General features: G+C 33.9%; 1 protein-coding gene across 1 annotated transcript in view; it reads left to right on the forward strand.

Annotated features, from left to right (window-relative positions):
• Window positions 1-6,723: 6,723 nt before the first annotated feature.
• Window positions 6,724-24,095, forward strand: part of LOC129001271 (mucin-2-like) — a 75,128-nt gene continuing 57,756 nt past the window's right edge. Inside the window, exon 1 of the mRNA XM_054428512.1 lies at window positions 6,724-6,910. The gene's annotated coding sequence lies outside the window, so the exon portion shown is untranslated. The remainder of the gene's footprint in view (window positions 6,911-24,095) is intronic.

Raw genomic sequence — 24,095 nt, forward strand, 5'->3', positions numbered from 1 at the left:
TTCTTGGTTCATCTCTTGATCATTTTTTATTTTAGTCTGAGCTATTTTGTAGATATTTTGTTACTAATATTTAAAACCCTACCTGGCTTGGTATTGGCGCAATTATTGCACGACCGTCCACCCTGCTAAAAATAAAACATCCGCTGAACTACTACATAAAACTAAAACAACTGCTTTGAAACTAAACTACCAACTTTACAAATCACAGGATAAATTACGCAAGCTCTCCGAAGGTAACGGTTACCTTCAGATCAACTTCATTGTCGTTACGTTGGTTATCTCGCTCATCAAGTTTACTATTTCATTTGATTTACTCTGTCACCAACACCATAGTAACATCACGTTCGTGTTTACCACTAACCACACATCGTGCCTAGAGACGCACTCACGACGTCTGGCGGGTCGTGCGTTATCTCAGTAATCTGTTATCTATGACCTTGAACTGGTTGCAAGGTCATGGCATCGCTGACCGTGGTCTGAGCTGATGTCTAAGCGACCAAGTATTGTTTGTTTCCCACATTATACAATTTTTAAAACGTTTTAATTTTTTCTTACATTTTTAGTTGGTTGTTTTTAAAAATTTGATTTACCTTAGTTGTCGAATTTGGTCAGTTTATGTGTCTCGATAGTTTCTAAAAGCCCAACATTTCGTTTGAATAAGAATTTTATAATCACTGATTAAATTTTAATGTAATTTCAAGTTATATTTAGGTTAAATTGTTGACGATGCTTTATATTTGGATCAAATATCGTACTTGTTACAAAAAATCAACTGCATATAGCATAGGCAATATTTATTATTTTACATAGAGTTTTAGTAATATTGGTTTTAATTCTGTGGTCGCTGTATTGGTACTACTATTTATTTAAATGGATAAATCAATTACTAATCTAACATTTACTTAATATTTTAGTAATTTAATAAACAAAACACAGAGTACAAGTTGTACAATGATAACATTGGTAAAAGAAAATAAGGATTAATTTTAAATAACATAAATTTTTTGCTTGTCGTTTGTCATCAATAAAGTCAAATCATCTTAACTATAGTATAGCCTAAAAAATGTAAATATAACTAAAATTTAATCATATTAATTAATTAATAACAAGAGATAATGGTAATGTAAAATTTTACATTATATTGTACTTGCCTGTAGATGTGCAGAATCACTTTAAAATTTAAAATAAGCACAAGAAATGGATTATAATGTTTAATGAATTAACAAGGGCCTCATGGGTTTCCATGCTGGTGACGAAATATAAACAGAAGATCAAAACAAATGGAAGAGGTTCCAATCACATGTTCTATTTACAACGTGGGATGAAAATAGAGAAGTTTTCAAAATCCATATTTTGGTCGAGTTTTCGACCACTGGATGACCTCTAAAGGTAACCGACTACTCACTCTTTTAATTTTTACTTTTACTATTTCACCCATCCAAGCTAATAAGCATCTTCTACTAAAAATTAAACAGCAATATGTGTTACCAAACTGTCACCGCCTGCTAGATTACGACATTGTGGACTTCCCTGTACATTGACCAATAGAAGGCATCGGCGACGCCGCTATAGGAGGCAGCGGAACAGTGACAGTGATCTGTGGATTATGAAATGACTTCCGGTCACTCCAGGATGCCGGATATAGCAGGTGACATAACCTCAAAAGTCTTCACACTTGGCTGATGGACTTTCTTTTTACTCTCTCAAAGGCAGTAGGTCTCGGAAAATGTGTTGGTGTGCGTAATGCAACAAAACAATAAGGACTCAGTGTGACAGATAGGTTTGGTTGACATTTAAAATAATAAAAAAAAGAATCCGCAATCTAACACATACACATATATTAGCTTTTTAAAAACCTTCATGGGAAAGCGGTGGGAGTAACAATGGTACTTTATGGGTGATATCAAAAAAGTTGCAATAGCTTTCGTACCGTAATTTTTACATCATTGGGGTTGTACCACAGACAATATAATACTTTAATGGTTTATTCCATTGTCTGTGGTTGTACCATTTTGTTTAGAGGACCATGACATACTAATCTTTAATCAAAATGGCTCACGCCGGAAAAAATCCGATTTTCTGTTATTTTGTTGTTAGTTTATGGGAAAATCACTATGAAAAACCAGGTGTAGTCTGTTGCTCTGAACAAATCCACACATATACACAGACACACACACATACATTACGTCTAAGACTACTCTTTTGGTTTTGGCGTACCAAAAACGGATATTTCCATCAAAAACTCGAAAGTGCTAACGAAAATGACACTCCATAATATACTGTGTATAAAGGGGAAGAAAGTAAAAATCTTTAATTAGTAAATTGGTAGTGCAGTGAAATTTAAATGGAGAATTAAATACAAGGAAGAATAAAGTTTTATTTACCTTATATGAATGTAGATAATTACTTCAAGTTAAAGAAAAATATGCATAGACAATATCATTGACTTTGGATTTTGTAAGTGGATGCTTTCCATCTAAGCACAATTTTCAGACAGATTTATTTCCGCCAACCAGCGAGCACATAATAATAATAATAATAGAGAGGACACGGCGTTTAACCAAATGCACTGAAAGTGTGGCCAAATCCGCCATCTTGGTCCGTCATACAGCCTGAATCCAAGACCCGCGAGCACAGTTCGCATTAAAAACCCCGCGACAAATACACGATCATAAACAACATTAATAGTAGACCAAAAATTCTGAAATTTTGCACACTCGTAGATCTGATACTGAGGAAAACGATGGTGTTAATATAAAATTATTAGCTATGATAGTAATTGATTTATAAATATTTGTATTACTTATGTAGTTTAATTTTTCACATTCAGACATGAAAAAGTTGTATTGCGAGGAAATTTTTTATTTTTTGGTCAGAGTAATTTCGTCAGCGGGAAAGTTGTGGATAAATAACCAAATTTAACTATCCGATTCACCAAAAATTTTTATCGTGCGTGGTTTTCTAAAAATATCAGGTACAAAAGGGGTCCATTGCCGCTGCTCCGCGCCACGCCCGCTGCCCTGCCGGGCCGTCGTCTATAAATTTAGCGTGCAGTGTTTTAATGTTTTATTTATACTGTTGTACTGTAATATTGTATACATTAATGAAATTTTCAAATATATTGTCTATGGAGAATTTTCAACCGTTTAGCACAGCTTTTTAAGGACTAATTTGCTTTCAGTATCATCCAAGATAAACTAAAGATAATAATAATGTAAGTTAAATTAAACTTCCCAAATATATTTGTAAAATTGCACTCAATTTATTGTCTCAGGAAAATACAGTTTTATTGAGATGTTGCCTGATTTTATTTTTGTGAAGACTTTTGCTACTTATTTTACAGTAGTATCGAACTCTAACATTGGAATATTTTTGAGCAATAATTTTAATTAGGTACTAAACAAAAATGATTTTTGTCCATATTTTTTCATACCCTGAGAAATGTGTACTATTTGGAAACAAATTTACACCTACACATTGTCCAAGTACTTTGTTCGTCAAGTCCTCAATTACATTGTTTTCCTTTACACTAATATCATTAACTTTATATCTACACTATTCTCATCAAGCATAGCAGACGACTAGCGCGCTGCACACGCCGGGACTACTGTCGGGGAAATAAATATGTGCACTCGAGTTTGAGCCTAAATATCTCTTGAGATGAATTATCCGATTTTGTTGAGACAAAAATTAAATATAGCTGTTATAAATACATTTTACGTGGTAACAATTAAAAAAATTTCCGTTTACCAGTAAAATTTATATAGTTGAAAGATCCTAAAAAGTACCGATTTTTAAGAAACTCTGCACTAACACTGAAGTTTAAAACTTAATTGTAAACAAACCACTCAGCCAATCTTTCTGAAATTGTTATGGCTTATTGGTAGGTTTATTGTTAACAGTTCCATGCATTTTAAAATTTTTACTCACAATAGTTTTTATGCTGATGTTTATTTTTAAAACGTATGCTAACATCGTTAATAAGACGCTAAAAATGTCGTTCAAAATGCCATCGTGTTTGTCGTGAAACAAGAAATAACACCAATATGACAGATTTATAATGCGAACAAAGATGCTTTTTAAACAGATATATATTTGTAAACAAAAATTTCTCCCGCGATAAAAAAAATCTATTTACTACAGTAAAAACAATCGATTTAGTTTAAGATATTTCCAACAATATACTAATACGACCATGTACTTCCAGAAAAACCTAAGTAATTTTTATACAAAAGTATTTTTACATTCAAACAAAGCCTATGTAAACAACACTGACTCGAAGCATAGCAGACGACCAGCGCGTTGCACACGGCGGGACTAGGCTAGCGCCGCCATCTTTGTCCGTTTCGTCGGCTAGTCAGACTGCCACGCTCCTGCGCTCCGAGTAGCGCTTCTATTTTGTTATGTGTTCGCTGCCGCCAACGCTTGAAGACTTTGAGAATGACAGCATAATTTTCTTTCTCATACATCGAAATTATTTATCGATTTATTTAATCAGCTGTAGCTTATGGTTGCATTCTAGTCAATAATTCAACATATCCGTAGTATAATGTTCACCAATAATCGTAATAGACGAAATTATTGAATCACTTACCAGATGCTTGTTTAGCAAAGTTGAAAATATAGGAAGTCATTTTGAGGAGATATTACTACATGAATAGTATTTTCACTAGCTAACTTAATTAATTTCACTTGCTAACTTGAACATATTTTGATTGAATTTTGAAAATACATTCATTTCTTACTAAACTATTAATATTTTACAACAAAAAACACCTTTTTACCCTCCCTGTTGCAGCAAACCTAAGTACTCGTTAAGCTAATGCCAATTAAATGGGGAATAAATGTCATATTTCTAAGGAGGCATTCTAGTGTAAATCCAAACAGGCAAATGGAAATTCGCTTAGTCTGCAGGTTTGCTGTGGCGGGGGTATTTAATATCGTTCACTACGTTGTACAAAGCTTCATCTTCAGAATTAAAAACCTTAGAAATTATTAAAGAAACAAAGTTATCAGTGGCATTTTCCAACTCAATTGTTAATTACGATAACGATCTAAGAAATTTCTCGTTAAAGTCATACAATGTCATAACTGGAATCATAAACTGAATGGTTCACTTGGAACTCTGAGCTCGTATCTAAAACAAAGACACTTCTCTTTAAGTATGATCGTGATAGCTATTGTTTCTTATCTCAACTGTTGTTTCAAGTGTAACTGCCACAGAAACTTTGAAGTTTCCATCAGTAGATTGTCGATCACAGCAATTCACAGCATGTCCTCATTCTGGTTCTTTGTTTAAAATCTAGAACAGAGATAAAATAGTGTAATTTTAAGTTTTAGGATTCTCTCTTGTTATAAACTGTTCCAAACTTGAACAGGAACGTTGTAATTTACATTGCATTTTTTATCCCTTTTTTAAATACAGTGCTGAATAAGTGTTTAACATTAACAAATCATTTATTGTGATTACAGGTTTGTATTTATATTTTACAGGTCTAGTAACTACACTGCCTTCGGAGTTTTATAACGATTATTTATCTTAGTGTAAATGAAACTTTTGTTTTTTTATGTTAAAATTGTTATTACTTAGATTTTTATGTATAAAATAAATATGTCTTTAATTGTTTTAATCGAATTTTCCATTATATTAAAAAAGCTATTATTGTAAAGTTTCATTGTAATACCTAGACCCGGGACCAATTTTCTTTTCCGTTTTGATTTCCATAGAGACTAAAAACACTGTCCGTTCCAAGTCATTATTTCTTGATAATGAATTTTGTATTAAAATATAATTACGAAGCAGCATGATCGGGCTATGGGAGGGGTAATCAGTTTTTTGTTCCCCATTTTTTAACCTACAACATTAAAATAATTTCTAACCCATTTTACTAAGCCCAATAATGCAAAAAAATTACTATTTTCTTTGAAGCTTTGTTGAATGCCTAACGGTTAACGGAGAAAATTCCAAAATTGCGTAAATTAAAAACCCCATTTTATTCTCATTGAGAATAAATGTTGAAAATTTGCTAATTTTTTAATAAGCTATCAACATTTCAATAAAACACGGACTTTATTACTATCCTTGTAACAGCAAACCTAAGTACTCATTAGAACCAATGTTGTGTAGGCTAAAAAGGAAATTAATCTCACAATTTTAAGGTAAAAGGGAATTTGTTTATTCCGCAGGTTATCTGCTAAGCAGGTACTATAAGGATATGCAAAAACACTTTTGGTGAAATTACATGAAAGATTGAAAAATAATATTTTGATTACATAACAATAAACAATACGATCGATAGACCTATCTGAAAAGACCATATCAAAACGCATTTGTTTTTTTTCGTTTAAAACTTTTAACAATAGTTTATCTGGTTTATCTCAAAGGTTAGTATGTTATAATTTGACATTGACTATTTTGCAATTATTGATATATACAGTACACCAAGTTTGCAAATAAATTCTAATTTTTCAAAGAGAACATAAATTCAAAATTTAATTTTTCCAAATACCTCTCTACAACCCAATTCAAACCCGCCAAGATAAAACGAGGGACTCAACAATAGAACCAAAGACGTCAAAACCGCTAAAAGTCAAAGACTTGTAAGCGCAGACGGACAAGAATCACTTGGCGAGTTCGCTGCCCTCCCTCCTTTCCTCTCCCCACCCCCTCATTATTGAACAGCTGTTTTGATTTGTGCCACCGCCAGTTAGATTTCTACGACGTTCTTGGCCGGTTAGTGGTAGTAGTACTGTAGCAGACAACATCTTTCATGCGTGTTCATGTGTTAAGTTTTTAGGTGGTGGTTTTTGTGTGACGGTTTAGTTTAAGATGCAAATAAGAGTGAATAAATTGCTGTGGGTTATTTCAAGTGGACCGAGCGGATTGGCTTTGTTTTTAGTTTGAAATTAGGTGAGTCCTATACAATTTACTGTTTTTATAAGTGTGACAACATTGCATGTTTGTGTACAATTATTTTTAATGTATTATATTTAAAAAATATGTACTGTATACCTAGGCTATCAAAAACGAAAAGAAATTAAATACACGCTTAAGAAGTGTATTCGTATTGAGAGAGTTTCATAACGACTCATTCGTTACTAAAAATCTATTGCAAGAACATATTTTTCTAACGTCAAAAGTTTTTAAGATTCGATTGTACAAATCCCTATACGACGAATATAATCACAAACTTACAAGTCACACAGTAGTGTAATTTCAAAAGTTGCTAAATTTAAATTTATTTAAACATTTTTGATCCGGTGTTAAAATATGTGTCTAAATTTGTAATAGTATATTTCTTTTTGTCCTAAAATGAATTATTATTGCTGAACCGTCCAAAAACAATGTTTACTTTGATATATAACACTATAAAATTGTAAGTTAAGTAAATGCATTTTTTATTACTACAGTATCTCAGTGCAATAGTGCCAATGGTGCTGTTAATGAATTGATTGCAGTAGGCCTGTTTTACTCAGAATTCATCAAATTTAAAATTACTCATATTACATGAGGTTGCTAGTCACAAGTTGCCGGTTCGATCCTGAGAAATCAATAGTTTTTTATTGGTTTAAACCTAAGCCTTGCTGTCCTTGTTCACTTAACTTTTAATGAAGTGCACGTAATGTTCTCATTGTTCAAACACAATGTCGCGTTCCCTTTTTCAAACACGATTCTTTTTTAGTAAAATAGAACTTCAGATTGTTATTAAGGTTCACACATTATTGTGTAAACGAATTTCATTTTGCATCGTACTTTTCGACAGCTTTTTGTGCTTATTTCAGTTTTTTACATGGGTTTACCATATCATTATAGATTTTATCATTCCTATAGAACAACCATAAAGAAATTGGCAGAGGAATGTTTATGTCGGGCTGAACTCATCTTATCTTGACCTTAAGGTTAATTTACCAACTTTAAATTTAAAATGAAATCCATATTTGTTAGTTACTGATTATTTCCTGGCATAGCTAAAGAGTTGAGCGTAAAAGCCCAAATACAAAAGATTGTATTAAAAAATAAAATAAAGTACGGTATATAAATTTTGTTTGCATGAACACTCTAGCGTTGCCACCCATGAAACAAGCTTCTATTAGGATTTGCCTACTTGCATTGACCAAAGCCAGTCATTGTATGCATAACAAATTTCGCGTTAGATTAATATACTGTAGGATTAGGTGATTCCAAAATGGCGCTTTCCACTACTTACCAGATTTTAAAGCCATAAACGTGTCTATAAATGTCATTAAGTTTGAATTTTGTTTCTAAATTAAGCGTTGGTTGATGTACAGTAAAGATCAAAATGTTTCTATTTCGTGTCCTCTTCCCTTTGCAAAGCACGGTTATAACAGCTAGTATCCTATTAAATAACTCTTATATATTAAACATTAACAATCATAGAGACAAAAATACTTTTATACTAAACTACACGAAATAAACATGAGTAAATTATTAGGAAACGGCCCAAACCGTTCAACAGTTGCTACTATTTAGCGATTACAAAGATTCACGTATCAACTTAGCTAAGTAGGCCGTCACGCTATGTTTAGTTTATAATTAGCAGGTGGTAATTAGAATATTTAAATGTCCTTGTAAATGAAAAGCGGGTTTCACATGAATTCTAGCCTGATAACTTTCATAGGAACTATCAGATATAAAAACGCAATTAAATGATCGAACGACGGAAAAATATATTTTGTAGAAGGTTTATTTTTTATCTTTAATTATGGACGTTTTATTTTGGTTGTAAGTTCAATTCGTACAAGAAATATTTTGTGGAATTATACTTAGCATACAGAAGGGAAAATGGTTCTATACACCAATTTGTATCTGAATTCTGGCAATATGCTGTATATGACTTCATAAACTGGATGTAGTTTAACAAAAAACAACATTTTGGAATCGTTGACTTAATTAGTAGCTAAGAAATTATGTTTAATCTATGCTAGTAGGTAGGCATAATCAAATAAATATGATTTTTCTGAAAAAATTGTTTGTTTTTATTGTTTACGTAATCAGTGGGTATGACAGACTGAAGAACGATGCGAGCGAGCATAGAGAGGTTAAGTTTAAGTAAGTTATAGGTTATACCACAGAAAACATACTAGTAGTATGTTTTCTGTGGTTATACTGTCCAGTACCTCTTTATCAAGTAACAGATTCTTATCACTCTCACAGACAACAGTCACCCTTTAGTAACTCGGGCAAGGTTGGTGACACCATCAATAAGTTTGCTCTGTGTAGAGATAATTCTTCGTTTTGTATGCAGTATCCTAACTTCACATTCTAGGACGCTAGTTATAGCCCGAAACTGTTTTACACATTATTTTATTTCAGACTAGTCAACTATATAAACGTCCTAGTAGTGGGTTGCGGCAGATAGATAAAATCCATTGGTGATTGGCGGGATTTGAACCTTCGGGCACCGAAGCCCCTCGCTCCACCACTAGACCAGCTCGCTCCATCGTTTTATGTACAGTAGCAGTGAATTAATTTGATTTTTAGTGGTAAAGTCGACAATTTTAGCTTTCCTAACCTTAAACACAGCACAACTTAGTGAAACCCAGCCTAACTTAAGAATACAATTAATTTTGGAATATTAGTGGCTAAATAAGTTCTAACCTCTTGTACTTTGTTATTAACCATCTACTCTGTATTATGATACATAATTAAATCTATAATATAAGGTACAAATCACGAATCCCTAATAACATACACTCCGTACATTTTCCGCATGGGTTTTCTTGTCTCATTGATAAAAAACTAAAAAATAAACAACGCGCCAACCATCGCGTCAATGGTTGTTGTTTAAACCTTGTGTTTGTTTTGAAGATAAAGTTTCAAGTGAAAACACCAAAAGCGTGGGCAATACACCTGGTGGAAGGTGTAAAAATACAGTGGAAAGTTAGTTTTGGCAGCCTTTGACTTTGGCAAGGCGCTCTGGCGGATGTCTGCGTCACTTCGAACGTCTTTGATATAGTTGAGAATGGTCCATTGTCGTCTATCGCACGAGTTTATATTTTAGTAGCCTTTGACCGAGTCCAGTGGTCTACGCCGCAAAATTTATTGCTTGGCGAATTTTAGAGTGCGTCGTAAAACGAGTTCCCAAATCTCTTCTTAATTGTAAAAGTGGCAAAACGAATAAAATTTAAAATTCCAGTTGGTTGGGCCAGTAATGGTTAGTTTAATGGGTCCTCTTTTCCTCACTTGTTGCATTGTTATTTTTTCGTTCTTTTTTAGAAGCACTTACAACCCTGGGGCAGCAAAAACAGAGATTACAACAAATATTTGTTTTTTCAACTAAGCAACTAAACTTGATCTCAAAGTAAACTTGTCGCCAATGCTGGGTTTCTTTTAGCCTACATCAGCTCAATTTCAATCTAAATCTTAGTCAAAACCTCTAATATTTTATAATAAGGTTTATCTTATACTCAAGGTGTATTGCTATACACAGTGTCTTTTTCAAAGAGATTTGGATATAATATAATTGATATATTATCATTTTATCAAGGTTTTTTTATAGTGACTTAATTGACTATCTTATTGCATCCAGCAGATAAGAGTTCCGAATCCAAGAAAAATAAAGCAAAAATAGAGGATACCGTAAAAATAATGTTGAAAATGAAAAAAGACCTCCCCCTTGCTCTGGATCTAAAATATAAATTTGCAGAGGTTAAACAAATTATGATTTTCCTTGTTACTAAGGGAGGAAATATTTTCAAAATCTCAAGACCTGCAAAACATCTCAAAATTTGTGATCCCAAAATAAAAGTCAACAGATGTTAAAAAAAGAAAATAAACATTTTAACCTACAAACTATCATGTTTTAGGAACCACCTGCCTTTTACGCAATGGACCTTAAATGCTGGGAATTCCCAAGACATAAACCCTGAATCTATTATGAAAGTGTCACTAAAGCCTACCCGGATGCAATAGTGTAATTTGTTCGGTAGTCTGACAAATGTAAAACAAGTTGCAGACAAGGCAGAGGTTATATAATGGGGTTAAGGTCAACTGGGTTTGAGATCATGGGTTATACCTGTTGCCTACCTCATAGTAGAACCTTCTCAAAGATCTGGCAGCGCTACCGTCGCAAAACATGAAAATATACTTGACAGTACCATTATTATTACTTTTGTAAAGCTCCTGGTGGAGTAAGTTCCCAAATAACATAGGAATAAATAACCTAGTCTATGACACTATTCTATTTTCGATATATGGACTACACATTGAGGTAGGCTCCGATTTACATTGTTTCGACATTATCTTATATGTAAAACCTTTGCCTATTGATACAATTTATACTATTGACTTCGGTATCCAATAGACAATAGTAAAACCGTCGGTGATATGCGGGATTAGATCACGGGGTCTCTTCCACTACAATGTTCAAAATACGAGTTTAAACATTCAAGACATATTATAAATATATTTCAAAATGACTATATGTGTCAGAAAGTCTTCTGTTAATATCTTGCTGAATTTTCACAATGTTAATTATTTAAGTGTATTTTTAATTTTAATAAATCTGGTTTTGTCCTACAATCAGGATTGCATATTTTTTTACACACATAGAAGACGATTGTTTAAAGAAATTGGTTGTCTTTTGTCTATCAAAATTACTGTGTGTAGAATTACAATTGGTTATGGTAAGTCTAGGCGGATTTTACTTAATTCGACATCAAAAAAAAAAAAACTTGTATGAGACAAACAATAATATAGTAAATATATAATAGATTGTGGGATTTCAATTGTGTCAACAATGTTAACAGTGTTAATTATGTTATGTTGTTAACAATTATGTTAACAGACAGAACATGTTGGTGCTTCGGAAAGCTGCATTTATAAATAATTATAGACGATTCTTTTAAACAACCACACTTTTAATTTTATATTAAATCTTGACACAGACTGAACCTTTATCTGTTGTCGTCACAACAAGCTTAAGCAAATTCTATTATCATTTGAATATTTGCCTTTGGCCAGCTATTAAGTTCAAATTTTTGTAAACAATAGCTATTTCTGTATTAAGAGCAGCAGTGACTTTTTGTGCTTGTAATACACAAGATTTTACCACCACCACGATTAACTTATTATATACACAGATTGCCTTTTAAGCTGTAGGCCTATATAAAATGTCGAACTAATACGAATACGACATTTACACAAACAACTATCCCATCATTTCGTATCTGACACCTTTTTTATCTTAGCACCTAGTTCTTGCCTAAGGTCATATCTACAATAGTATCACTGACACCTTTCTTATCTTAGCACCTAGTTCTTGCCTAAGGTCATATCTAAGAGCGTATCACTGATACCTTTCATATCTTAGCACCTAGTTCTTGCCTAAGGTCATATCTACGAGCGTATCACTGATACATTTCATATCTTAGCACCTAGTTCTTGCCTAAGGTCATATCTACGAGCGTATCACTGATACATTTCATATCTTAGCACCTAGTTCTTGCCTAAGGTCATATCTAAGAGCGTATCACTGATACCTTTCATATCTTAGCACCTAGTTCTTGCCTGAGGTCATATCTACGAGCGTATCACTGATACCTTTCATATCTTAGCACCTATTTCTTGCCTAAGGTCATGTCTACGAGCGTGTCACTGATAAATTTCTTATTTTAGCACCTAGTTCTTGCCTAAGGTCATATCTACGAGCGTATCACTGATACCTTTCATATCTTAGCACCTAGTTCTTGCCTAAGGTCATATCTAAGAGCGTATCACTGATACCTTTCATATCTTAGCACCTAGTTCTTGCCTAAGGTCATATCTAAGAGCGTATCACTGATACCTTTCAAATCTTAGCACCTAGTTCTTGCCTAAGGTCATATCTACGAGCGTATCACTGATACCTTTCATATCTTAGCACCTAGTTCTTGCCTAAGGTCATATCTAAGAGCGTATCACTGATACCTTTCATATCTTAGCACCTAGTTCTTGCCTAAGGTCATATCTACGAGCGTATCACTGATACATTTCATATCTTAGCACCTAGTTCTTTTCTAAGGTAATATCTACGAGCGTATCACTGATACCTTTCATATCTTAGCACCTAGTTCTTGCCTAAGGTCATATCTACGAGCGTATCACTGATACCTTTCATATCTTAGCACCTAGTTCTTGCCTAAGGTCATATCTACGAGCGTATCACTAATACCTTTCATATCTTAGCATCTAGTTCTTGCCTAAGGTCATATCTACGAGCGTATCACTGATACCTTTCATATCTTAGCACATAGTTCTTGCCTAAGATCATATCTACGAGCGTATCACTGTTACCTTTCATATCATAGCACCTAGTTCTTGCCTAAGGTCATATCTACTAGCGTATCACTGACACCTTTCTTATCTTAGCACCTAGTTCTTGCCTGAGGTCATATCTACGAGCGTTTCACTGATACCTTTCATATCTTAGCACCTAGTTCTTGCCTAAGGTCATATCTATGAGCGTATCACCAACACCTTTCTTATCTTAGCACCTAGTTCTTGCCTGAGGTCATATCTACGAGCGTGTCACTGATACCTTTCTTATCTTAGCACATAGTTCTTGCCTAAGATCATATCTACGAGCGTATCACTGTTACCTTTCATATCATAGCACCTAGTTCTTGCCTAAGGTCATATCTACTAGCGTATCACTGACACCTTTCTTATCTTAGCACCTAGTTCTTGCCTGAGGTCATATCTACGAGTGAATCACTGATACCTTTCATATCTTAGCACCTAGTTCTTGCCTAAGGTCATATCTACGAGCGTATCACTGATACATGTCTTATCTTAGCACCTAGTTCTTGCCTAAGGTCATATCTACGAGCGTATCACTGACACCTTTCTTATCTTAGCACCTAGTTCTTGCCTAAGGTCATATCTACGAGCGTATCACTGACACCTTTCTTATCTTAGCACCTAGTTCTTGCCTAAGGTCATATCTCCGAGCGTATCACTGATACCTTTCTTATCTTAGCACCTAGTTCTTGCCTGAGGTCATGTCTACGAGCGTATCACTGACACCTTTCTTATCTTAGCACCTAGTTCTTGCCTAAGGTCATAGGCGTATCTTCTCAATCCGAGGTTAAGCTGTTCCAAACAATGCCACATTGTCCCAACTTGTTTATGCGATACGCTCCGTTTCTGCAGGAAGCCGCTACTCCATTACAATCTTCCGGTTGTACACAGAGTAAGATACTTTGGGTTGTAGATAGCAGATGATGTATAAGGAAAATATAACGGTTCGGAACGTGTTAATTGTTGTAAGTTCTAAATATCGGTTCTTGAATTCGGAAGGCAATTGGGTGGTGTTTTTCAGGGAGAAATAATTCGTAATTACATAAAATAAAAATGTATTTTAAGCGTTCCTATTATGCTGAAACTCAAATATTAAGGCACAAAAATATTTAATCATTTTTATACTTAATTTAAACTTCGCTAAATTGGTTTCAAACTATTTATGTACACTTAAATTTTGTTTCTATGATATTCACAATATATTTTTTACATTAAGTGGTGGGTTTAATTATATTACCAATTTAATCACATATTCTTTGACGAAGGTCCAACATTCAAATTTTGCCATGCTCATAAAATTATTAAAATCTTCACTGAATAACCTGTTTATTCTATAGCTCTTTCCACAAACTTTTTCCATAATGCTTACGTCATCATACATTCATATTATTTCTTATTCTATCGGATAATTTTTACATTTATTAATTGTGTATTAATAATTTTAACTACGGTTAGGTATTTATTTTTAATTATTAGTTAGGCTATTAAAAGTTTTTTTTGATACCCACTAATTCATATTAACTACTAATCGAACTGTTTATTATTAATAATATATTTAGGACGATTTTTCTGTTTCTAATTTACATGTCTCATATATATCTGATTTTATAAATTTATTTGTTAAGTTGGTGTTATTACAAAATCATCGTGGCTCACCCGAAGTTTTTCCAATATTAATTTAGGCTATAAATATCGTTGACTCTACTCTCTTGTTTACATAATAGTTTGATCACGTTTATATACGATATCGTGTAGATATTGCATTTATCACTTTAAAGATATGGTCAAAGTTCACCCGTTAATTAAATTAGTCTATCGATTGAGTTCATTAGAGATGCTCAAATACTCTTGATCTTGTTGCACAAAATATTTATCTGTGTTAAGCTTTTTGTAGGTATTAATTATTTAATGTTTTAGCAAAATAATATAATATTTGATGGTCGTAATTTTGCTTTGAATACACACAGCGTGTTAAATATATGTTTAAACTAGTTGAAAGTTTGTGAAGCAAACAAATTATGACTATTATACATCGATGCACACCACTAAAGTATCATCTACAAATACAGTAAATGAATAAATATTTTGAACCAAAATTAACTGAAAACATGGTAAATTTATACAGTTTTATGAACATAAATGATGAAACACTACAGCAAGGTATATTTCCTAACTATTGTTTGTAGGGCGTGCACGTTTTGACTGAAAGCACGTTTTCGCCCACGTTTTCAACGTTTTGACCTTTGACACATACATCCCTGGGTAAGATTGTATTTTTTAACCATTACCCCCATTTCGGTCTCCTTACCAAGGTCGTATCAGACAAACAAATTAGACAAGTAAACAAACCGTTGTAGATACCGAAGATTAGTCACCCATTAAACTTGGTAAACAGAGTGTTTGTAAATGGTTTTGTTCTAGTTTAAATGTAGTAATTACACTAGTTTTGGTGGTTACCTAACAACAAAGTTAATTGTAACTAATTATAACTTGGATGTATTGGAGTTTTTGAATTTATTAAATATTTCCGGTTCCTTGATTGTATAATAACGTATTGTGTTAAAGAAGTTAGTTATGTTGAACAAGGTATATCTTACATTTTAAGTTATGTTGAATAAATATGTGAACAGTAAACTATATTTTCTACTCGAGAAACTTTTCACACTAGCGCGTAAACATTTCTCTCTTGTGCAGCAAAGTGCCAATTCGCACACTAGTAACACAACTATTAATTATATTTACTGTTAATATTTCATGTGTTTTTCACTTTTCCACTGTGAGGTTCTTACGAGTTTAAAGTATGTAACACCCCCGCCGCAGCAAACCTGCAGATTAAGCGATTTTAACTTGTCTGATTACATTTTTACTAAAATATTTCCATATAAGACATATTTATTCCCAATTTAAATAGCATCATTAGATTTAACGTTTAGGTTTGCTGCTACGGGGAAGAGAATAGGTGATTTTTGACCATACGTCAATAGTATAGGATGATATAAATAAATAAATCAATCAAGTACTGACTCCAACAAAAGCTTATAGATGATAAATCTGGATAGATCAAAACATTTATCAATGATGTAAATTTCAACAACACACCGTGAGCCAACCTCCTATATCAGACACATATCGTAATACATCCACAACGTCTCCACTGCGTCCATTGTATGGCATTGTCAACAATAGGCTTACCTAACACCTGATTGCCTTTGCCTAATTGGGTACAATTAATTAAATACCGTTTCACCCTACAGAATGCGGTAAAGTCGCGATTCTCAGAAAAACTCGAGAATATCGCCAAGGTTGATTTCCCTGTTGTAATCCATTGTCATGGTAATCGTCGTGTGCGAATCACCTGTTTGTCAACTGTTCTGTCCAATCAAGGTGAAAGGTGGGTGATAAGAAGTAAAGTTATGGTGTATTGCAAACCTTTTTTAAGGTTGGGTATTTTAAATAAATCGATCCATATTTTGTTATTACTTTAAATTATAACAATTTAATGGAGAAAAACTCCCACGGAAAATCTTTGAATGAATTTGATGTGGGTAGCAAAGAAACTACGCTTGTTATGATCAATTTGACAAAACTTCGATTGATTTTCCTAGTATTTATAAAATACTTAAAATACTCAAAAGAACGTAACAGCTGAGACTTCAAAGGTATGTTTTTTTCTTATATAAAATTCCCCCCTTGGTAAATAGGCTTAAAGACCCTTCACAAATTTATAAACCTAGAACAGTTCAATTGTTACGACTACTCACGAAAGTATGGTACGTCGACAAGCATTAAGGATTTCAATTTTGCGTTAGTCAGGTAAGAAACAAAGGGTGCATTATTTATGTATACAACATTAATAATATAGATTGTATGTCAATTCGTAAGATCCACCCTTTGGAATACTTTACCAGGTCGTTTATTTTAAAAACACATTGACTTTGTTCAAAAAAAGTTTAGGAAGTGTAACACTATTTTATTCATACTTAGAAAAATAGCCAATACTGTTGGATGAAAAGACAAATCGTATTCAAAAGAATATTTTAAGTGTCTCTTCAATTGTAAATAAATGATTTAAAGTTCAAAAACATCCGATAGCTTTTAAGGTGTTTTTTTAAGGTTCAAGAAATAGTAAAATTTGCGGGTGGGCATTAATTGCGCCAACAGATCTGAGTCAGGTAGTCGGGTATTCCTGGATTGCGCCAACTACTCCAGGGAGCCAGCCGATACATTCCAAGTGTCGGCCCTCTTTGACTGTATAATTTTGTAGGTTAGGTTAAGTTAAGTTAGGTTAGGTTATCATTTCAGATTAAATTATTAGGTTAGGATGACACGTAACCAACAAGGACATTGCTTCTGGCAACTCACCCCTACCTGACTTGGGCTTGGCGTAAGGAACATTTTTGGGACCCTTTGAGGGATTGGCGCAATTGAGGAACTCTTTGGCGCAATTAATGCACGACCAAATTGGCAACCAGTTTCTTATCTCCATACAAAAATATCCTTCCACTATATTATCTAAATTATAAAATAGTGTTTAAAATAATCTCACATAGCATCACCTACTTTACTTTCCCTCTCCCAGCAGTGGGTTCTGTTTCTGCCGTGCATCGCGTACTCCTTGTTGATTTCTTGGGTGAAAGTGGCTATATTTAGTCTCCTTGAGCTGCAAGCCTCTATACCCGGTCATTACAATTACTACTTGTTACGTAACAGCCGTTATCTCCCACTTACCTCGCATTTCGAACCTCGGTTGGGTTACCTCGGTTACCTTCAGATACAAAACCAGGATTTACTTCTACAAGTCAATGTGTCTTGATTATCCAGTTCGTAAATGTATCTTAATCCTCCTAGTTGTAAAATCCTATTAAGTTATTGTCGTTTCAATGTGCTTGCCAATCTCTCAATATAGAAGTATTAAGTGCTCTAGTAATTATCAGAAGGTAGCCTGTTTTAACCCTGTATCAAATCAGTATTTAATGGTTTGAAACTGGACCCAGCTGTCCTTAATTGAACTTTAAAGTAATGGTGTTGGTTAGGAAACAGCTGATCTTAGTCAGTAATAAAGCTTAAGGAGGCATATGAATCCATTCTACACTCATCATATTGTATATACAAGTTTTATATATTCAATGGTGTACCTGCATCCCTCAATGTAATAATGATGTATTGTGTTCACTGTGTTAGATTAAAAATCCTAAATCCTAAAACATCTTTTTCTCCTGTAATCCATAAAATTGACAATTATGAAACGTTTCTAGCTTCTAAATTAAAATGAATTACGATTGACTGATGAATTCCTTAAGGTACGAGCAAATCTCTACTTTGAAGGTTTACCTATCAATATCCAACCTCCAGCAAACACTCTTTTCTCTTCTATTTCCATCTCTATGAGTTATGAGTTCTTCGGTTATTTCTAAACCACTTGAATCTCTGCGCTCCTTAACTGTTCTGAGAACCGCGTCGGTTTGTTCTCAAGAGCTACTTGTATATCCTACTTCCTCTTCGGTCCGTTACTTCTTAGTTTGAGCTGTTTGTAGTAATTTGTATGAACACGAGATTCTGTTATTGGTCAGACAAAGTTGGGAAGTAAAAGTAAAAGTTAACTCTGGGCACCGCAACTAAATCTGTTTTTATTTAGATTTGGTCGATTTGGCATACGTTCCAAAATTATCATCGTCGTGAATTGTGTATTTTACTTTTGAACGTTGGTGCTATCTAGGCCTTACAAAACAGAAAAAGTCATGAAGAAGGTATTACGGAATGAGAAGTGTGCAATAAACTAGTCAGATGGTGTTGCAGACTACGATAGTTCAGAATTTTTACGCATTGCAATATACTCTAGATTGCTAAAGCTGATAAACATAGCAAAAAACGGGATTTTGTAAGAATGGCATTTTTTGCGGTTTTATTCATAAACGAGGCATCAAACAAAAAGTCTATATACATAATTGTTCTTCAGCCATAATCAGGAATATCCTGTGTGTTTCTTGCATCCTAAGGTAAAAACCCTCATTTTCTACCGGAATATGTCATGAAAGTTCAGACATTTTAACTACCAAATTAAATATGTTGTCTTAAGATTTTGACAATATCAAATAGTGAACATCAATATCCAACTTATTAGTCCTAGGGACTCTGGAATTCTATAGTTCACACAGTCGAAATAGAAGGCTTATCGAACTGTTCGATAAATCTGGCAGATAAGATCATGAACAAAAGTGGTGCTAGGACAGAACCTTGCGGCACCCCAGCTGTAAGAACTCCGGATTTCCGGGCTTACTTTCTCCTGTCAGGGTAATTGTGACGAAAGCGGCCTCCTTCGCCGCCCTCTGACCCTTGGGAAAGGATTCAAGGTCAAAGAGAGTGAATCTAGATCGGGAGCAATGGAGGCTAATGGCTGGATCAGGGTAATGGGATTTTATCTACAGCACAGAAGATGAACAAAAGTATTGCCAGTTAAGAAGGGAATGCAACTGGACATACATAACCCCCGAGTAGGAATGATGGGTAACTGTAGAATGGCTTGAAATTCCTTCTCTTTGTTACTGACGAAGACCAGCTTCGTTGCTAGAATCATTTCAGAGAAAGCACAATGATTAAGGGCAGCTGAATTCAGTTTTGAACCGTCAAAAAGCTATTGCTCTATTACCTCGTCTTGTGATCGAACCGATGATCTTCTGGCTGAGCGCTAGACTCAGCTGCCCCACCTACATAATATCTATAAGTCCAGGAAAGCTAGGTTTGGTAAGTGACAAGGGAACCCCGTATTGCAATTTTGTTCAAACAAAATTAGGATACAATGAAAAAGTCATACAATATTGTGTGAATAAGCGTTGCATTCTACTGAAAATGAATCAAAGTAATATTTTAATGTTATTGATTGGCATCACGAAGAATAAACGTGCCATTTAGGCCGCATACAGGATGGCATACATCCTCAAGACTATCGTTAAATGCAAGGGAGTATTCTTTTTCAATGAATTGATCTAAAAGCGAGCAAACTTGAAGAAATAACTGCACTCTGTAAATTAAACTTCTTCTTTTCGATCTTTAAAATTTACCCTTTTCGTTGACGATTCCTTTTGGTTGATATGTAAAATGCAAGTAGATTTGAATAGTGTCCTTCAGGGAGTCTTCCTATTTGAAAGTCTTGTTCAATATCTGATCTTGGAGAAGCTTGGGTGTGACTGGAACGTTTGACTTTGGCTACAAGGTCCCACATTTGATTTCCGCCAATCGTCGAATGATTGTATGGTGCATGCAGATAATTTAAGTGTTTTAAGTTTGGCAAGTGATATTAAACGTAAATAAATGTTCAATAGAAAACTAGATAAAGATACTGTATTAAAGTCAACCACTTCTGAACTAAATAATTAAAAGCTCAACAGTCATTGTAACACAAGACTTCAATCAGTGATCTGAAGACCATCACATAAAAAATATATAATACATATTTGCCCATAAAACCTGAAGATTCCACAAATTTGCCTAAAACGATTAGATGCCGAACGCAAATAAGGTATTGTCATAACTAAGCCTAAATTTTTTATAAATAACATCTGACCAAATTTATCGACCATTTCTTATCAACACCAAAGGGTGTTTTACATTAAATATTTTGTTATTAACATTTTGAATATTGTGTCAAGCTTTTCATTTTTTTACATTTTTGTTAAAACAGGCTATTTTACAACCGAATTTCTATTTCGTGTAACTGGTCGATTGCATCTATTTGCATCACGGAGAAAGCTGCATGGAGCAATAGGAAATGCCAAGGCTTTTATTCTGATTTCTTCACCATAAATCTTCTCAGGTTGGTAGTGTTCCTGAGTTTCTGAAATTATGCGTGGAGGCGTCCGAGGTGTGATATATTCTGTTTCGAGTCCGACCTCACATGTTACAGCACGACAGGTGTCAAGTCATCAGCTGATAAATGACTCATGTGAAGTTTGAATGAATTTGTCAGTATTGTTGAACAGCTGAACTGTAAGATGTGTTATGAATGCTAATTATTTGAAATAGAACAATGAGAAATTGTAGGTAGCTGTAACGTCATCAAGTTTTCGCAAATTTTGTATAGCCTTTGTACTGGATATGTGTATCGTTTTGGAATTAAAAACTAAGATTTCTTCGATGAAAATGAACAAAGGTTGAATATTAGTGTGAAATTACATCGATCGAAATTTACGTAAATTTGTGTAGCTTTTCCATTGAACTGAAAGAAGAAGAATTTTTATTTGGTTTTTTTCCAAACATATGATAAATTAAATAAACGAAAGGGTAAATATGCACGGTGAACTCGACTTGCCAGTGGCGTTATTAGAATAATTAAATGGGAAAATAAATAAATGTAAGTGTAAATATGATGGAAAACGCACCCATCCATTGGCATTATTTACTTAATTACTTTAATTACATGCCTTACAGATACTTATATTCTTTCTTTAAATAAATGTAGCCTATGTATTGTAGTAGATGGTATATAGTCAATGGTGTCATCTGAAAACAAGAAAAAGTATCTTAATATTTTTTACTTGACCAACATTTTTTGTCTACCGTAAAGAGTTATAAATATTCATAAACTTGAATGTACTTTTAATTTGCACAGGTATTTCAACTCGTTACTACGCACTCAACAGGCTTTCCTCTACAACTTTCCAAACTACCTACAAAGGCAGACCTACTGTTGAACAATGTTATCATCGGCCTCCTGATGACCTTGCCCAAGGACAGGTTGGCCTAGTCTCTGATAAGACTGGGGGTCGGAACTAACAAGGGCTTAAAAGTCTTGAAACCTTCATGACTTATGATGGAATTTCATCTTAGATCGCACGTGCCTTGCCTTGACGTGAGCAATATACGCTGACATTTACAGTGAAACTGAAGAGTTTCGTAGTTGTCGTTTTGGCCATCAAAAAGTGTTTGATGGCGAGGAAGAGGTTGAAGGTTGAAGATTGAGGTTTGAGGTTTGGGAATGGGTGGCGTCGTCCTGTAATCCAACTACTAGGAGGTTACGAATTGTGGATATTTATAGGCATGCACTGTGTATGCGATACTCCCTGGTGTGGATTAACTTCCGCACGAGTGAGTACTACGACTATCCGTAGTACTATCCTGAAAATTAAACCAATTCGTATACACCAAGGCAAAAATGTGGTTAGGATTCCACTACAACTGTAGGTCCCTTAGTTGCCATTAGGTGTATGGGCTATTAATTAACAGCTGTGTCTAAGGAATACGTCGGCCTTAGTCACTAACAAGGCTACAAGATCGCGCCACTCATCATACACTCATCTCCATTCATACTTGGCTTAAATTACCTACTTTGTATGGTCACCATTTCATTGAAAAGTATAAAACATAAAAGTATTAAAGTAATGGTTGTCTGACTCTAAGGTATATACTGAATTATTTATGAAATCGAATTCATTTCAGTATGAATGCAATCAAGTTTAAATTTTGTTGTCAACATAAAAGTATTTTACCTCCTAGTTCCCTTCCAAGAAAAGTGGGGTAACGTACTAGAGAAGTGCTGTTACCATCGTTGGTGGTTGTTACCCATCATTCCATAGTCACGGTAGCTTTTTACTTCTAGCTGAAAATACTACAAAATATTTGTTATTGATGTTATCATTTCATCAATATAGTAAATACTATAGTTTCAGGCACGAATTTTAATCGATGTATCAAGGCTTGACAATGTTATTTTTACAGTATACAGATTCGTACTCTAATTCTGAAATGTATTATTTTACCATTCAATGAATCGCAAATAAAGATCTCACCCTAGATTGTGTTGCAGCAATTGGCTTAAACCCTCTAATTTCTCACTTTTGGGATTTCTCAATTCCCTCTGTCGCGTGATGCCGTGTCGTTCGGTTCGATTCCACATTTACCTCCATTTAATCTTCATTCTGCACGAACTGAAACACGCGAGATCACAACTCATCAGTTAGTGCAAACAGACTGTTCGATATTGTGTGAAACATTGATCAAACTATGAAGTTCTGGTAGAGAATTTATCATGTTAGAAGCACAGTTTTTGCAAATTTCTTTGGGATGGTTTTATAGTGATTTTAAACTAGTGGAGGGAAAATCAACTCAAAGTCAAATGAGAAAATATTTTCTCCGTTCCAGTACGTCAAATTTTCTTGTTGACGTTTTCTATGTAATCCGGTATGATTCAGCTTATTTTTTTACATAAACTTCTTAGTTCCTAGATTTGTTATCATGTGTTTTGATGTTCAAGTATTAGAAATAAAAAATCAGGAAACGTCTTATTCTGCACAATGTTTGAAAATAATGGCAAAGTTGAAGCAACAATATAAAAAATGTCTGTAAGCTGGACCGCACTTAAAGATAATAAACTATATAAATGGCAAGAGTTTTAGAATCGCTGCAAGATATGTTTTGTTTCAGTTCTGAGTTTTAGATCAATCTATTAAGATTTATTTAAAGATTATATGTTCTACAATAAATTTAAAGTGTTTTTCTCAATCCAATACTACAATATAGGCTAATCTTGTTTTTTCATGTATTTTGATACAAATGCATGACCTACTTCATTTTATTAAAACATGATAAAGGTAAAATTCTTAAGTATATATTCTTGAATAAAATCCATTTATTTGATGAAAGGGTGATTACCAAAGGGTGGCCTCAATATCAATTTAGTACCCATAGTTAAATACTTCAAACACAATAACCACAAACAAATTTGATAAGTTTATAAATGTTATGAAATTGGATTCAACAACAAAACCCTAGTAAAAAATGACCGTCTATGAATCTAGCTTAA

This window comes from Macrosteles quadrilineatus, unplaced genomic scaffold, assembly GCF_028750875.1.
Source record: "Macrosteles quadrilineatus isolate MER2022 unplaced genomic scaffold, UCM_ALF_1.0 Scaffold_8__2_contigs__length_117827958, whole genome shotgun sequence".
Lineage (NCBI taxonomy): Eukaryota > Metazoa > Arthropoda > Insecta > Hemiptera > Cicadellidae > Macrosteles > Macrosteles quadrilineatus.